The sequence below is a fragment of the Hyperolius riggenbachi genome, chromosome 1, assembly GCF_040937935.1.
Source record: "Hyperolius riggenbachi isolate aHypRig1 chromosome 1, aHypRig1.pri, whole genome shotgun sequence".
Lineage (NCBI taxonomy): Eukaryota > Metazoa > Chordata > Amphibia > Anura > Hyperoliidae > Hyperolius > Hyperolius riggenbachi.
Genome location: NC_090646.1, coordinates 230,929,970 through 230,948,900, shown reverse-complemented (window position 1 = coordinate 230,948,900; position 18,931 = coordinate 230,929,970). Strand labels below are relative to the sequence as shown.

At 39.2% G+C, this 18,931-nt stretch overlaps 1 protein-coding gene across 5 annotated transcripts in view; it reads right to left on the bottom strand.

Annotated features, from left to right (window-relative positions):
• The window catches only part of TBCK (TBC1 domain containing kinase), a 330,567-nt gene that overhangs the window by 133,127 nt on the left and 178,509 nt on the right, over positions 1-18,931 (bottom strand). The window lies entirely within an intron of this gene.

The following is an 18,931-nucleotide window of genomic DNA, read 5'->3' as shown; positions in this document are numbered from 1 at the left end:
TTAATCAGCTCTGCTGAGACACTAATTGCCCCACCTGCACATGTTTGTGGGCTTTCTGCAAAAATATGTACCATTGATGGGCCTTGAGGACAGGTTTGGCAACTCTGGCCTACTGGATTCTCTTCTACAGATGACACTAGAATCCCAACTCTATGCTTCAGCTCTGTGTCTCCTAAACCTGTCTCCAAGTGCCATCAACAGTGCATATTATGCAAGTAACCTCCTAGAAGGACTGGCCGGGTCAGTGGCATAGGGATCACCATAGCATCCATAGCACCTGCTATGGGACGCGGAGCCAAGGGGGGGGCAGTGGCAAAGGTTGAGGATGATGATAGAGTCCGCAGTGGACCCCCTGAAATGGAGAGAAGAGGAAGGTAGAGAAACTATACTGGGTGCTACCTAATACTGTGGGTCCCTCTGGCTACCATTCTGGGGGGCACCTCTGGCTGCCTAAGACTGATGTGGGTGGGGGAAGAGGCCCAAAGTTGCCTTATCATTTTTTTTGAAGGGGGGGAGGGGGGAGACAACCAACATTTTGCTACGTGGCCCCATGGTTTATTGCTACTTTCCCAGCCGTGTGCATTAGCTACATGTGTGGATACTTACAAAACATGCATTGCTGGTAGAACTTAAATAGAAACCATGACCAAGAATTGAACTTCATCCCAATCAGTAGCTGATACCCCCTTTTACATGGTAAATCTATTCCTTTTCTCAAACGGATCATCAGGGGGCTCTGTATGGCTGATATTGTGCTGAAACCCCTCCAATAGGAAAAGTGTGAGGACCTTGGTCCTGGCAGTTTCCCATCGGTGAACCTCATTGCATTGTGGGAAATAACAGCTGTGTTACTGTTTACAGCTGTTTCCAAGTGCCAGAAAAACAAGCAGCATCTCCTGTCACTGACATCACCTGCCAGTAGTAAAAATGTCACCATGTGATAAATGTCAGAATGTAAATCAGGGAGAGGAAAGAATTTACAAAGGGCAAACACTGACTACATCATGTATGCATAATTATTGTAAAAATGAAGCACTTCCATTATGTTCACTGGAGTTCCTCTTTAAGCACAGGTTTGAGAAACATTGGCTTATCTCAAGCTGTTGTAAAACTAAGCTTTGGGGAGATCTATCCTTTTGGGGTCTTCAAGAGTTTGAAAAAAACCTCTCCTCCAATCAATCCAATTCAGTTCTCTAACTTATGCAACACAGTATCCGTGCATTACACAGCAATGCATGGCACCTGTATTCCTCTAAATTGAACCACTGATCCCATTCAGTGACAATGAATAGAACAGGGCTACAGACAAAAATGCATGCAGTAGTTTGAAGCTGCAAGAATGCACTGCTGTTCCAATGCATGAGTGGGAACATCAGACAATGTAGTTTATGCACTTTCTCAAGTCCTTGCACATTGCACACTAATTGCATTGCTGAAATGCTCACAGTAACTTTTACAGTGGGCATGAGGTATAGATGAGAGAAATGTACCAGTAAATTATTCAGGATACCCACTTTTACATGAAATATCCTGGTTTTAGCATCAGAAACACTTCCAATAGCCATGTATTGCTATATATTGGTTTGAAGACTCACCCTCCCACTGAGGCTTAGCCTAGGCTATTTATTGTGTGGAATCCCCCCCCTCCTAACTAGAGCATTCTGGGAGACCAGAGATCTTTTCTACTTGCTTTAGAACTCCCAGTGAATGAACTTTTTACAAAGTTTACCTGCCAGTACTAAAAATGTTCCTGTCTGTGATATATTTCAGAAAGTAAATTAGGAAGAAGGAAAGATTTTACAATGTGCAGACACTAACTAAATAATTTATAAATTAAAATTGTAAAAAAAATTAAAAAATAATTTATTAAGTTATTTTGAATACAGTTCCTATTTAAGTTGCCGTTTCTGATGCATATATAAGGCAACAGCGGATATTGAATGCAAAGATTTAGACATACTTGCCAAATACAAATACTGAATGCAACTTAGAATAATTTTATTTAGAAAAAGTATTAGAGACTCATTTAATGGAGTTTTCATTATCTGATTTTGGGGCTAGCATGAAAAACAATCACATTTTAGTCCAAATTCACAAAGAAATATTAAATATTCAAAAGGGGTTACAAAATTTCAAAAAGTATTTAGGCAAACACACTATGAGGATTTATCATACACAGATGATAAGAAACAAAGTATTGTCTAAGCAAGAGAGAACACTTAAAGAGGAACTCCGGTGAACATTTTACTGCTGGCAGGTGATGTAGCTGCTGCATGGTTTTTGGCAGTTGGAAACAGCTGTAAACAGCTATTTCCCACAATACAGCAAGGTTCACAGGCAGGAAACTGCCAGGAGTACGTACTTTTCTTGTGGGAGGGGTTTCACCACAATATCAGTCATACAGCGCCCCTTGATGGTCGGTTTGTGAAAAGGAATAGATTTCTCATGTAAAAGGGGGTATCAGCTACTGATTGGGATAAAGTTCAATTTTTGGTTGGAGTTTCTCTTTAAAGGTGGGTCTAGAAATGCACTGCTCTGACAGTGCATAGTCAGTGCAACTCCCCTTTCCTGCCATCCAGGCACCCCCTACCCATACTGCAGTAGAGCAGCCCAGCAAAGTGAAAGGCTGCAGAGAACAGAAGAGGAGACCAATCTCAACAATTGAGCAGGTAAATATTTCACTTCTCCACTGTGCTACTCTGCAAACTGAGGGAAAGAACTAGAGAGGGAAAAGAGAATGGGGTCACCAAGTCTTGTTGCAGGTGATATCCTTATGCCCCTGAGTCCTGAATTCAATAACTTGAGGGCAAGAACACCATGGTGAAGGCAGGTATCCTAATATGCCCTCAGTTTAACAGTATTGTTTGTGCTAATATGTTCAGGTTAACCACTGTGGCATGAGATCGTTCTGTGAAGAATGCCACAAGAGGACTGTGGAATATTTTCCATTTGTTAAATGGTAATCAATCAAACCTATACTCTTACTGAATATTTCATCTGTGGCTAAAATAACCACATCACTCATTTTTTTATAAGGTAATAAACTAGTCAGTAATTAACCTTACAGTCACAAAAATGCCAAGATTTGTAGTTGCATTTTACTGAAAGCAGTTTGATAGAATTACTCCAAACTGTAACTGGTATTTGATATCTATTATTGCAAAAGTATTCAATTGTTATCTAAAGCTATCCTCAAGAACAATCATCACATTTCCCCTATGTATGCTACTGAATCCCAACTGGACTACAAGGCCAGAGAATCTTTCAACTGCTCTCATAAATGCTGTGTCTCACCTCCATGCATTTATGCCATGCACCAATGAACACAAAGGTCACTTCTAGTGATCCATACATCTCTCCTCTCAGCAACACAGATGCTTTTCTCCCGCTGAGTGAGGGGATGGTAAGTATAAGAGTTCAATCATTAATTCTGTGTTCAATTATTAATGCCTAGGATTCCTTGAAGAAAAATAGTCTTTCCTGTCCGTTTTTGCAACTTTAAAATACGGATGTGCCTGGAGAGATTAGTTGAAACATGAAAACCCTGTCATAGGTGTTCTGTATTGTGAATCCTCGGGTTTTCAATAATGAATGAAGAAAAATACTGCCTACTATAAAAAGATGTATATAAACAGAAAAGGTTTCCATACATTTTTCAAGGCTGCTGTGCATCAGTGCCATCAGTATGTTGCCATTCTGCATAATTAAGCTAAGGAAAATAGTATGACGTATGACTTATAAAGGGAAAAAACAGGAATAATTTATAAATGTACTAAGAAATTCGTCCCTTTTGTATCGATTACATCCTAAAGTCCAATTCTTTCTGTTGGAGTCAAGTCACACTCCTAGTAAAGGTGCCTGGCCTAGACACAAGAGTCCTTTGATGCTCTCCGATTTCTAAGGCTGCATACCTGACCTCAGCATAGAATCCTCACCACCCTATATACTTTAATACTCTCCCTGCAGCTCTTTCAATAGAGTACAACCACATTTTCATATTCTCAACTCTTCTTGATAGGCATGCAATAATTCCCTTGATAAGCAGACAGGTGACTCTGCACCATCTGATCCCTCTGAATGGGTCCCCTCAGAGGAAAAAGAAAAGCTCAGCGGATCTTTCAGAAACTGTCTTATCAGTCTGCCGACAGACTGCACACACATCCTACTGTCGGCAGAACGTCCACCCAGTGGGAGGGTCTGATGGACCCGTCGTTTGCTAAAGTATGGCGTGTGTACGCACCTTATAGCTAACCACTCTGCATCACTCTCCAGTCCTCTTGATGAATAATCAAATGTCCATTGTCATTGTCTGCTTATTTGAATAGATCTCCTATATGTAGAGAGAACACTGAGCTGAACAAGTTATATTGCCCAAGACTACCAAGTCAGCAAACAAAACAGGTAACAAAGCCATTCAGAGACTGTCAGACTTTACACTGACCATATAACCTGCATTGTTTGTTAGGGGATTAAAAAAGATGTACATGTTTATGTCTATGTAGGTGTTTTTTTTGTTTTTTTTTTTACTTTTCTCTGTCCTTTAAGTTTCACAGACTTCAGCATCTGTAAGGAGTTTTCTTTTGATGGAAGGCTAGGAAGAAGTTAACATTAGGGGATATGGTTAGGGACAGCCATTGACAAGAGTGGATTTAGTAATGGAGATCAGTTACCAGTAGACTGATAACAGGAAGCAATAGCTGAAAAGCATAGCTGAAAAAAATGTGTCTACCATTAGAAATAAGAGGAAAAAATTATAACTACATATGAAGTGTGTCAGAAGGAAACCTGTTCTGTCCAATAAGTAATCAGAGTGAAAGCAAAGTTTACTAATGAACAAGTGTGAAAAGATAAGGTCTTCTGAAACACAGTGCTCTGAACATAAAACTAAAGTAGAGTAATTAGGCCAGAGTACCTGAACATACATTAAGGAAAAAACAAACACAGCATTTTACTAAAAGAAACAAATACCAACTGTAAAAGCATGGTGGTGCACAAATCATGATTGGAACTGCTTTGCAGCATCAAAGCCTCGACAAACATTATACTATGTATGCTTCATTGCATAAGAGGCTAATGTGAGACCATTTGTCAGAAGACTCAGCTAACAGTGAAATTTAGCACACAATAACCTTACAACATTCCAATCAATCCATTAGGAGGTTAGAAAGAGGATGTAAATGCAAGAAACCCCTCAAAAATCATAAAGCTAATACATTTCTGCTTGCAGGAGTATGTAATACAATTCTCTAAGTGGATGTCCAACACAGGTGCAGTATACCAAGTATTAAGACATGTAGACAAGTAGACCTCGTAAAATTACTGCCAACAGAAAGGATCAGAGCCTCATCCTCCAACAGACAGATTGAGGGCTTTGTTCTGTATAGATGCCTCATTCTTCTACAGCAGAGCAATGCATCTGTTTCTATCCAGGGGGATGAGTGAATGCAGTGTGGCGCACAGTGTTGCCAACTCATCCCTTTAAATACGGACGCTTATGAATTATACATGTCTTGTGGCTAGTTAGATGCAGTTTAGGCACTGAATATCTGTGAGAAGCCCCAGGACCTGTATAACTTAAATGTGTCAGTACTTAAAGGGATGAGTTGGCAACCCTGGTGGCGAACTATGAAGCAGCCTCCGATGGAAGGGGTAAGAAGGGAAACAATGGGGTCCAGGGCCACTGCCAGTTAAAAATCCAGATTTTTAAATGAGATCAGGGTACAATGAACATTTGATTCTCAGTCGAGTCAGCCAAGAACGGCCGCTTCGGCCATGTTTCATCTAGCATGTGTATGCACCTTTAGAGCTAAGGGTGTGCTTGCTTTTTCCTGAATAATTATTTGTTGTTAAATAAATAACTTAATGTCAATTATCTTAGTTTTTTTTTTAATTACATCATCTTAATCTTGAGTACATATTGTGGTGGTGCAACACAGTTCGCGCCGAATAACGGGGCTCCCTGCTGCCGCTAAACTCAGAGGCGGCGTTAAATACTATTCCCTCTCCCAGTTGTCGCAACTTGGGGGAAGATGTAATTCGGGGTCTGGCAGCCACCAGAGTTACCGCTACGTGCGGTGCACAGCATAGCATTGCTGCTATGATGGTGCCCAGCTTTGTTTAATCTTTAATTATTGTATGAATGAAGACTAAATGTTGAAATAGGAGAAACTTTACAAGAGGTGTGCTTATTTTTTCACATGAGTGGATATTAAATGCAATGAATGCAACAGTGGTAGCCTACAGGAAAACAGATTTTCAGCATAACACTTTTTAATTTATGAATTACTGATTTGGTGCATATAATAGAAAATTATACAAAAAACACAGTTATATAAAATAATCACAAACTTAGCAGAACTATAACAAAGAAAATATCTTGATGAATTGTAGTGATTGGCAGGTTGCTGACAGATGAAATTCAGTGTTGGTTAGTATAAGTTCAAACATCTGCTAAAAAGGCTGTCCAACATAAAGTGATCTCCATGTCATGCCAACCTTTGAAGAGTACACGTTAAAGGGCATGGAAGCACTGGCTGGGTATAGTTATCTAATCCTGAAATAACCAGGTGTTTTTTCAGGGATCAACTCTCATGTATATGCTTCCACCGTGCATAAAATATGACAGCTTGCCAAAGTAGAGGTAGACGTGAAAGATAAACCACATAAGAGGCCCCATTTGTCTTGGAATCTATTCCAGTCCAGCACCTGCAGGCCTAAACACTGCAAGGGCAAGGGTGGATTGGAGGTGAGTACGAGGATCAGCAAATTATGATTATATTAACACAATAACTATGAACTATGCATATTAAACAATTTAACTGCCTACAAATAAGAAGCAGAGGTGCAGGTGTCTGAACCAACAAACATCTAAAGACCATCTAAACAGAGAAGTTTTTCAGAGTTCATGCCCTCTTAAAGAGACACTGAAGCGAGAAAAAAAATATGATATAGTGAATTGGTTGTGTACTATGAATAATTACTAGAAGATTAGCAGCAACTAAAATATTCTCATATTTTTATTTTCAGGTATATAGTGTTTTTTCTAACATTGCATCATTCTATAATATGTGCAGATTACACAACACTCAGCATTCAAAATGATTCTTTCAGAGCAGTCTGTGAACTAATGACCTCTCCTCTGGCAGAGAAAAAGTAAATAGTTCAGGAACAGTTGAGATAATAAAAGTTAGAAAACAGCCCTCTCCATGACTTTGAAAGTCATAAAGCTTAATGGCTTTTTTGCATAGAGATAACAACTGGAGTTTCTTAACTCTTCCTGTACTGGAAACAATTAGACTGATGTATCTGATCTTAATGTTTTATTTCTTAGCTGTACTACACATACAAATCATAATATCATAATTTTTTTTTTTTCGCTTCAGTGTCTCTTTAAGCTTATTGTGTGATGCACAACCAGTCAAAAATTTTAGAACATTTTTTTTTTATAAAATTCAAACAGTTCAAGTCCGGTGATTAGCTTTAAAGAGGAGCTGTTAGGTATAAGGTCTCAGAGAAAATAAACACATATATCAGTAGCTCAAGATTGGCTGTACTTACATTACATATGCATTTCACTGTCCATGTTTGTACTTCACATAATTTTTATATAGTATTTGCAGAGAATGATGCTCCTGACAGCTCATGGCAGGTTCCATGTTTGTCTGTCTCCTATGAAGCCAAATGTGTCGTCATGTCCTGCCTGCTTCCTGATGATTCCACTCTCACAAATGCTGGTAATGAATAACACTACTGTGCAGTGAATATTAATTAGCCATGTGGCTAGGAACAATAGCGGACTCCTGCAGTGTACTCTGCCCGAGATTTATTAGTGCTGTGAGCTAGACTGTTACATGCTGTTGAAACTTGAGCCTCACTAGCAGCCAGGGGAGGGCCCCAGAATGCTTTTCAGTATCTGTTATTCGGCTTGCGTCCTCCTTAGGAGCCTGGGAATATGGAGCCTTGCTGTCAGCAAACATCTAAAGTAAGAGAGATTTTTAACTGCAGTATTGCCTTTTTGGCTTCCTTCTAAACTGTTTAACACAGGAGAATAGAGGTTTAAATTAGCTTTTGCAGCCTGACAATTACTCTTTAAGGGTACAAAGGTAAGTGGGGGACTGCCAGATGTAAAAAAATTTAATGGAGTTTTCATTATCTGATTTTGGGGCTAGCATGAAAAACAATCACATTTTAGTCCAAATTCACAAAGAAATATTAAATATTCAAAAGGGGTTACAAAATTTCAAAAAGTATTTAGGCAAACACACTATGAGGATTTATCATACACAGATGATAAGAAACAAAGTATTGTCTAAGCAAGAGAGAACACTTAAAGAGGAACTCCGGTGAACATTTTACTGCTGGCAGGTGATGTAGCTGCTGCATGGTTTTTGGCAGTTGGAAACAGCTGTAAACAGCTATTTCCCACAATACAGCAAGGTTCACAGGCAGGAAACTGCCAGGAGTACGTACTTTTCTTGTGGGAGGGGTTTCACCACAATATCAGTCATACAGCGCCCCTTGATGGTCGGTTTGTGAAAAGGAATAGATTTCTCATGTAAAAGGGGGTATCAGCTACTGATTGGGATAAAGTTCAATTTTTGGTTGGAGTTTCTCTTTAAAGGTGGGTCTAGAAATGCACTGCTCTGACAGTGCATAGTCAGTGCAACTCCCCTTTCCTGCCATCCAGGCACCCCCTACCCATACTGCAGTAGAGCAGCCCAGCAAAGTGAAAGGCTGCAGAGAACAGAAGAGGAGACCAATCTCAACAATTGAGCAGGTAAATATTTCACTTCTCCACTGTGCTACTCTGCAAACTGAGGGAAAGAACTAGAGAGGGAAAAGAGAATGGGGTCACCAAGTCTTGTTGCAGGTGATATCCTTATGCCCCTGAGTCCTGAATTCAATAACTTGAGGGCAAGAACACCATGGTGAAGGCAGGTATCCTAATATGCCCTCAGTTTAACAGTATTGTTTGTGCTAATATGTTCAGGTTAACCACTGTGGCATGAGATCGTTCTGTGAAGAATGCCACAAGAGGACTGTGGAATATTTTCCATTTGTTAAATGGTAATCAATCAAACCTATACTCTTACTGAATATTTCATCTGTGGCTAAAATAACCACATCACTCATTTTTTTATAAGGTAATAAACTAGTCAGTAATTAACCTTACAGTCACAAAAATGCCAAGATTTGTAGTTGCATTTTACTGAAAGCAGTTTGATAGAATTACTCCAAACTGTAACTGGTATTTGATATCTATTATTGCAAAAGTATTCAATTGTTATCTAAAGCTATCCTCAAGAACAATCATCACATTTCCCCTATGTATGCTACTGAATCCCAACTGGACTACAAGGCCAGAGAATCTTTCAACTGCTCTCATAAATGCTGTGTCTCACCTCCATGCATTTATGCCATGCACCAATGAACACAAAGGTCACTTCTAGTGATCCATACATCTCTCCTCTCAGCAACACAGATGCTTTTCTCCCGCTGAGTGAGGGGATGGTAAGTATAAGAGTTCAATCATTAATTCTGTGTTCAATTATTAATGCCTAGGATTCCTTGAAGAAAAATAGTCTTTCCTGTCCGTTTTTGCAACTTTAAAATACGGATGTGCCTGGAGAGATTAGTTGAAACATGAAAACCCTGTCATAGGTGTTCTGTATTGTGAATCCTCGGGTTTTCAATAATGAATGAAGAAAAATACTGCCTACTATAAAAAGATGTATATAAACAGAAAAGGTTTCCATACATTTTTCAAGGCTGCTGTGCATCAGTGCCATCAGTATGTTGCCATTCTGCATAATTAAGCTAAGGAAAATAGTATGACGTATGACTTATAAAGGGAAAAAACAGGAATAATTTATAAATGTACTAAGAAATTCGTCCCTTTTGTATCGATTACATCCTAAAGTCCAATTCTTTCTGTTGGAGTCAAGTCACACTCCTAGTAAAGGTGCCTGGCCTAGACACAAGAGTCCTTTGATGCTCTCCGATTTCTAAGGCTGCATACCTGACCTCAGCATAGAATCCTCACCACCCTATATACTTTAATACTCTCCCTGCAGCTCTTTCAATAGAGTACAACCACATTTTCATATTCTCAACTCTTCTTGATAGGCATGCAATAATTCCCTTGATAAGCAGACAGGTGACTCTGCACCATCTGATCCCTCTGAATGGGTCCCCTCAGAGGAAAAAGAAAAGCTCAGCGGATCTTTCAGAAACTGTCTTATCAGTCTGCCGACAGACTGCACACACATCCTACTGTCGGCAGAACGTCCACCCAGTGGGAGGGTCTGATGGACCCGTCGTTTGCTAAAGTATGGCGTGTGTACGCACCTTATAGCTAACCACTCTGCATCACTCTCCAGTCCTCTTGATGAATAATCAAATGTCCATTGTCATTGTCTGCTTATTTGAATAGATCTCCTATATGTAGAGAGAACACTGAGCTGAACAAGTTATATTGCCCAAGACTACCAAGTCAGCAAACAAAACAGGTAACAAAGCCATTCAGAGACTGTCAGACTTTACACTGACCATATAACCTGCATTGTTTGTTAGGGGATTAAAAAAGATGTACATGTTTATGTCTATGTAGGTGTTTTTTTTGTTTTTTTTTTTACTTTTCTCTGTCCTTTAAGTTTCACAGACTTCAGCATCTGTAAGGAGTTTTCTTTTGATGGAAGGCTAGGAAGAAGTTAACATTAGGGGATATGGTTAGGGACAGCCATTGACAAGAGTGGATTTAGTAATGGAGATCAGTTACCAGTAGACTGATAACAGGAAGCAATAGCTGAAAAGCATAGCTGAAAAAAATGTGTCTACCATTAGAAATAAGAGGAAAAAATTATAACTACATATGAAGCCTGTTCTGTCCAATAAGTAATCAGAGTGAAAGCAAAGTTTACTAATGAACAAGTGTGAAAAGATAAGGTCTTCTGAAACACAGTGCTCTGAACATAAAACTAAAGTAGAGTAATTAGGCCAGAGTACCTGAACATACATTAAGGAAAAAACAAACACAGCATTTTACTAAAAGAAACAAATACCAACTGTAAAAGCATGGTGGTGCACAAATCATGATTGGAACTGCTTTGCAGCATCAAAGCCTCGACAAACATTATACTATGTATGCTTCATTGCATAAGAGGCTAATGTGAGACCATTTGTCAGAAGACTCAGCTAACAGTGAAATTTAGCACACAATAACCTTACAACATTCCAATCAATCCATTAGGAGGTTAGAAAGAGGATGTAAATGCAAGAAACCCCTCAAAAATCATAAAGCTAATACATTTCTGCTTGCAGGAGTATGTAATACAATTCTCTAAGTGGATGTCCAACACAGGTGCAGTATACCAAGTATTAAGACATGTAGACAAGTAGACCTCGTAAAATTACTGCCAACAGAAAGGATCAGAGCCTCATCCTCCAACAGACAGATTGAGGGCTTTGTTCTGTATAGATGCCTCATTCTTCTACAGCAGAGCAATGCATCTGTTTCTATCCAGGGGGATGAGTGAATGCAGTGTGGCGCACAGTGTTGCCAACTCATCCCTTTAAATACGGACGCTTATGAATTATACATGTCTTGTGGCTAGTTAGATGCAGTTTAGGCACTGAATATCTGTGAGAAGCCCCAGGACCTGTATAACTTAAATGTGTCAGTACTTAAAGGGATGAGTTGGCAACCCTGGTGGCGAACTATGAAGCAGCCTCCGATGGAAGGGGTAAGAAGGGAAACAATGGGGTCCAGGGCCACTGCCAGTTAAAAATCCAGATTTTTAAATGAGATCAGGGTACAATGAACATTTGATTCTCAGTCGAGTCAGCCAAGAACGGCCGCTTCGGCCATGTTTCATCTAGCATGTGTATGCACCTTTAGAGCTAAGGGTGTGCTTGCTTTTTCCTGAATAATTATTTGTTGTTAAATAAATAACTTAATGTCAATTATCTTAGTTTTTTTTTTAATTACATCATCTTAATCTTGAGTACATATTGTGGTGGTGCAACACAGTTCGCGCCGAATAACGGGGCTCCCTGCTGCCGCTAAACTCAGAGGCGGCGTTAAATACTATTCCCTCTCCCAGTTGTCGCAACTTGGGGGAAGATGTAATTCGGGGTCTGGCAGCCACCAGAGTTACCGCTACGTGCGGTGCACAGCATAGCATTGCTGCTATGATGGTGCCCAGCTTTGTTTAATCTTTAATTATTGTATGAATGAAGACTAAATGTTGAAATAGGAGAAACTTTACAAGAGGTGTGCTTATTTTTTCACATGAGTGGATATTAAATGCAATGAATGCAACAGTGGTAGCCTACAGGAAAACAGATTTTCAGCATAACACTTTTTAATTTATGAATTACTGATTTGGTGCATATAATAGAAAATTATACAAAAAACACAGTTATATAAAATAATCACAAACTTAGCAGAACTATAACAAAGAAAATATCTTGATGAATTGTAGTGATTGGCAGGTTGCTGACAGATGAAATTCAGTGTTGGTTAGTATAAGTTCAAACATCTGCTAAAAAGGCTGTCCAACATAAAGTGATCTCCATGTCATGCCAACCTTTGAAGAGTACACGTTAAAGGGCATGGAAGCACTGGCTGGGTATAGTTATCTAATCCTGAAATAACCAGGTGTTTTTTCAGGGATCAACTCTCATGTATATGCTTCCACCGTGCATAAAATATGACAGCTTGCCAAAGTAGAGGTAGACGTGAAAGATAAACCACATAAGAGGCCCCATTTGTCTTGGAATCTATTCCAGTCCAGCACCTGCAGGCCTAAACACTGCAAGGGCAAGGGTGGATTGGAGGTGAGTACGAGGATCAGCAAATTATGATTATATTAACACAATAACTATGAACTATGCATATTAAACAATTTAACTGCCTACAAATAAGAAGCAGAGGTGCAGGTGTCTGAACCAACAAACATCTAAAGACCATCTAAACAGAGAAGTTTTTCAGAGTTCATGCCCTCTTAAAGAGACACTGAAGCGAGAAAAAAAATATGATATAGTGAATTGGTTGTGTACTATGAATAATTACTAGAAGATTAGCAGCAACTAAAATATTCTCATATTTTTATTTTCAGGTATATAGTGTTTTTTCTAACATTGCATCATTCTATAATATGTGCAGATTACACAACACTCAGCATTCAAAATGATTCTTTCAGAGCAGTCTGTGAACTAATGACCTCTCCTCTGGCAGAGAAAAAGTAAATAGTTCAGGAACAGTTGAGATAATAAAAGTTAGAAAACAGCCCTCTCCATGACTTTGAAAGTCATAAAGCTTAATGGCTTTTTTGCATAGAGATAACAACTGGAGTTTCTTAACTCTTCCTGTACTGGAAACAATTAGACTGATGTATCTGATCTTAATGTTTTATTTCTTAGCTGTACTACACATACAAATCATAATATCATAATTTTTTTTTTTTCGCTTCAGTGTCTCTTTAAGCTTATTGTGTGATGCACAACCAGTCAAAAATTTTAGAACATTTTTTTTTTATAAAATTCAAACAGTTCAAGTCCGGTGATTAGCTTTAAAGAGGAGCTGTTAGGTATAAGGTCTCAGAGAAAATAAACACATATATCAGTAGCTCAAGATTGGCTGTACTTACATTACATATGCATTTCACTGTCCATGTTTGTACTTCACATAATTTTTATATAGTATTTGCAGAGAATGATGCTCCTGACAGCTCATGGCAGGTTCCATGTTTGTCTGTCTCCTATGAAGCCAAATGTGTCGTCATGTCCTGCCTGCTTCCTGATGATTCCACTCTCACAAATGCTGGTAATGAATAACACTACTGTGCAGTGAATATTAATTAGCCATGTGGCTAGGAACAATAGCGGACTCCTGCAGTGTACTCTGCCCGAGATTTATTAGTGCTGTGAGCTAGACTGTTACATGCTGTTGAAACTTGAGCCTCACTAGCAGCCAGGGGAGGGCCCCAGAATGCTTTTCAGTATCTGTTATTCGGCTTGCGTCCTCCTTAGGAGCCTGGGAATATGGAGCCTTGCTGTCAGCAAACATCTAAAGTAAGAGAGATTTTTAACTGCAGTATTGCCTTTTTGGCTTCCTTCTAAACTGTTTAACACAGGAGAATAGAGGTTTAAATTAGCTTTTGCAGCCTGACAATTACTCTTTAAGGGTACAAAGGTAAGTGGGGGACTGCCAGATGTAAAAAAATTTAATGGAGTTTTCATTATCTGATTTTGGGGCTAGCATGAAAAACAATCACATTTTAGTCCAAATTCACAAAGAAATATTAAATATTCAAAAGGGGTTACAAAATTTCAAAAAGTATTTAGGCAAACACACTATGAGGATTTATCATACACAGATGATAAGAAACAAAGTATTGTCTAAGCAAGAGAGAACACTTAAAGAGGAACTCCGGTGAACATTTTACTGCTGGCAGGTGATGTAGCTGCTGCATGGTTTTTGGCAGTTGGAAACAGCTGTAAACAGCTATTTCCCACAATACAGCAAGGTTCACAGGCAGGAAACTGCCAGGAGTACGTACTTTTCTTGTGGGAGGGGTTTCACCACAATATCAGTCATACAGCGCCCCTTGATGGTCGGTTTGTGAAAAGGAATAGATTTCTCATGTAAAAGGGGGTATCAGCTACTGATTGGGATAAAGTTCAATTTTTGGTTGGAGTTTCTCTTTAAAGGTGGGTCTAGAAATGCACTGCTCTGACAGTGCATAGTCAGTGCAACTCCCCTTTCCTGCCATCCAGGCACCCCCTACCCATACTGCAGTAGAGCAGCCCAGCAAAGTGAAAGGCTGCAGAGAACAGAAGAGGAGACCAATCTCAACAATTGAGCAGGTAAATATTTCACTTCTCCACTGTGCTACTCTGCAAACTGAGGGAAAGAACTAGAGAGGGAAAAGAGAATGGGGTCACCAAGTCTTGTTGCAGGTGATATCCTTATGCCCCTGAGTCCTGAATTCAATAACTTGAGGGCAAGAACACCATGGTGAAGGCAGGTATCCTAATATGCCCTCAGTTTAACAGTATTGTTTGTGCTAATATGTTCAGGTTAACCACTGTGGCATGAGATCGTTCTGTGAAGAATGCCACAAGAGGACTGTGGAATATTTTCCATTTGTTAAATGGTAATCAATCAAACCTATACTCTTACTGAATATTTCATCTGTGGCTAAAATAACCACATCACTCATTTTTTTATAAGGTAATAAACTAGTCAGTAATTAACCTTACAGTCACAAAAATGCCAAGATTTGTAGTTGCATTTTAATGAAAGAAGTTTGATAGAATTACTCCAAACTGTAACTGGTATTTGATATCTATTATTGCAAAAGTATTCAATTGTTATCTAAAGCTATCCTCAAGAACAATCATCACATTTCCCCTATGTATGCTACTGAATCCCAACTGGACTACAAGGCCAGAGAATCTTTCAACTGCTCTCATAAATGCTGTGTCTCACCTCCATGCATTTATGCCATGCACCAATGAACACAAAGGTCACTTCTAGTGATCCATACATCTCTCCTCTCAGCAACACAGATGCTTTTCTCCCGCTGAGTGAGGGGATGGTAAGTATAAGAGTTCAATCATTAATTCTGTGTTCAATTATTAATGCCTAGGATTCCTTGAAGAAAAATAGTCTTTCCTGTCCGTTTTTGCAACTTTAAAATACGGATGTGCCTGGAGAGATTAGTTGAAACATGAAAACCCTGTCATAGGTGTTCTGTATTGTGAATCCTCGGGTTTTCAATAATGAATGAAGAAAAATACTGCCTACTATAAAAAGATGTATATAAACAGAAAAGGTTTCCATACATTTTTCAAGGCTGCTGTGCATCAGTGCCATCAGTATGTTGCCATTCTGCATAATTAAGCTAAGGAAAATAGTATGACGTATGACTTATAAAGGGAAAAAACAGGAATAATTTATAAATGTACTAAGAAATTCGTCCCTTTTGTATCGATTACATCCTAAAGTCCAATTCTTTCTGTTGGAGTCAAGTCACACTCCTAGTAAAGGTGCCTGGCCTAGACACAAGAGTCCTTTGATGCTCTCCGATTTCTAAGGCTGCATACCTGACCTCAGCATAGAATCCTCACCACCCTATATACTTTAATACTCTCCCTGCAGCTCTTTCAATAGAGTACAACCACATTTTCATATTCTCAACTCTTCTTGATAGGCATGCAATAATTCCCTTGATAAGCAGACAGGTGACTCTGCACCATCTGATCCCTCTGAATGGGTCCCCTCAGAGGAAAAAGAAAAGCTCAGCGGATCTTTCAGAAACTGTCTTATCAGTCTGCCGACAGACTGCACACACATCCTACTGTCGGCAGAACGTCCACCCAGTGGGAGGGTCTGATGGACCCGTCGTTTGCTAAAGTATGGCGTGTGTACGCACCTTATAGCTAACCACTCTGCATCACTCTCCAGTCCTCTTGATGAATAATCAAATGTCCATTGTCATTGTCTGCTTATTTGAATAGATCTCCTATATGTAGAGAGAACACTGAGCTGAACAAGTTATATTGCCCAAGACTACCAAGTCAGCAAACAAAACAGGTAACAAAGCCATTCAGAGACTGTCAGACTTTACACTGACCATATAACCTGCATTGTTTGTTAGGGGATTAAAAAAGATGTACATGTTTATGTCTATGTAGGTGTTTTTTTTTGTTTTTTTTTTTACTTTTCTCTGTCCTTTAAGTTTCACAGACTTCAGCATCTGTAAGGAGTTTTCTTTTGATGGAAGGCTAGGAAGAAGTTAACATTAGGGGATATGGTTAGGGACAGCCATTGACAAGAGTGGATTTAGTAATGGAGATCAGTTACCAGTAGACTGATAACAGGAAGCAATAGCTGAAAAGCATAGCTGAAAAAAATGTGTCTACCATTAGAAATAAGAGGAAAAAATTATAACTACATATGAAGTGTGTCAGAAGGAAACCTGTTCTGTCCAATAAGTAATCAGAGTGAAAGCAAAGTTTACTAATGAACAAGTGTGAAAAGATAAGGTCTTCTGAAACACAGTGCTCTGAACATAAAACTAAAGTAGAGTAATTAGGCCAGAGTACCTGAACATACATTAAGGAAAAAACAAACACAGCATTTTACTAAAAGAAACAAATACCAACTGTAAAAGCATGGTGGTGCACAAATCATGATTGGAACTGCTTTGCAGCATCAAAGCCTCGACAAACATTATACTATGTATGCTTCATTGCATAAGAGGCTAATGTGAGACCATTTGTCAGAAGACTCAGCTAACAGTGAAATTTAGCACACAATAACCTTACAACATTCCAATCAATCCATTAGGAGGTTAGAAAGAGGATGTAAATGCAAGAAACCCCTCAAAAATCATAAAGCTAATACATTTCTGCTTGCAGGAGTATGTAATACAATTCTCTAAGTGGATGTCCAACACAGGTGCAGTATACCAAGTATTAAGACATGTAGACAAGTAGACCTCGTAAAATTACTGCCAACAGAAAGGATCAGAGCCTCATCCTCCAACAGACAGATTGAGGGCTTTGTTCTGTATAGATGCCTCATTCTTCTACAGCAGAGCAATGCATCTGTTTCTATCCAGGGGGATGAGTGAATGCAGTGTGGCGCACAGTGTTGCCAACTCATCCCTTTAAATACGGACGCTTATGAATTATACATGTCTTGTGGCTAGTTAGATGCAGTTTAGGCACTGAATATCTGTGAGAAGCCCCAGGACCTGTATAACTTAAATGTGTCAGTACTTAAAGGGATGAGTTGGCAACCCTGGTGGCGAACTATGAAGCAGCCTCCGATGGAAGGGGTAAGAAGGGAAACAATGGGGTCCAGGGCCACTGCCAGTTAAAAATCCAGATTTTTAAATGAGATCAGGGTACAATGAACATTTGATTCTCAGTCGAGTCAGCCAAGAACGGCCGCTTCGGCCATGTTTCATCTAGCATGTGTATGCACCTTTAGAGCTAAGGGTGTGCTTGCTTTTTCCTGAATAATTATTTGTTGTTAAATAAATAACTTAATGTCAATTATCTTAGTTTTTTTTTTAATTACATCATCTTAATCTTGAGTACATATTGTGGTGGTGCAACACAGTTCGCGCCGAATAACGGGGCTCCCTGCTGCCGCTAAACTCAGAGGCGGCGTTAAATACTATTCCCTCTCCCAGTTGTCGCAACTTGGGGGAAGATGTAATTCGGGGTCTGGCAGCCACCAGAGTTACCGCTACGTGCGGTGCACAGCATAGCATTGCTGCTATGATGGTGCCCAGCTTTGTTTAATCTTTAATTATTGTATGAATGAAGACTAAATGTTGAAATAGGAGAAACTTTACAAGAGGTGTGCTTATTTTTTCACATGAGTGGATATTAAATGCAATGAATGCAACAGTGGTAGCCTACAGGAAAACAGATTTTCAGCATAACACTTTTTAATTTATGAATTACTGATTTGGTGCATATAATAGAAAATTATACAAAAAACACAGTTATATAAAATAATCACAAACTTAGCAGAACTATAACAAAGAAAATATCTTGATGAATTGTAGTGATTGGCAGGTTGCTGACAGATGAAATTCAGTGTTGGTTAGTATAAGTTCAAACATCTGCTAAAAAGGCTGTCCAACATAAAGTGATCTCCATGTCATGCCAACCTTTGAAGAGTACACGTTAAAGGGCATGGAAGCACTGGCTGGGTATAGTTATCTAATCCTGAAATAACCAGGTGTTTTTTCAGGGATCAACTCTCATGTATATGCTTCCACCGTGCATAAAATATGACAGCTTGCCAAAGTAGAGGTAGACGTGAAAGATAAACCACATAAGAGGCCCCATTTGTCTTGGAATCTATTCCAGTCCAGCACCTGCAGGCCTAAACACTGCAAGGGCA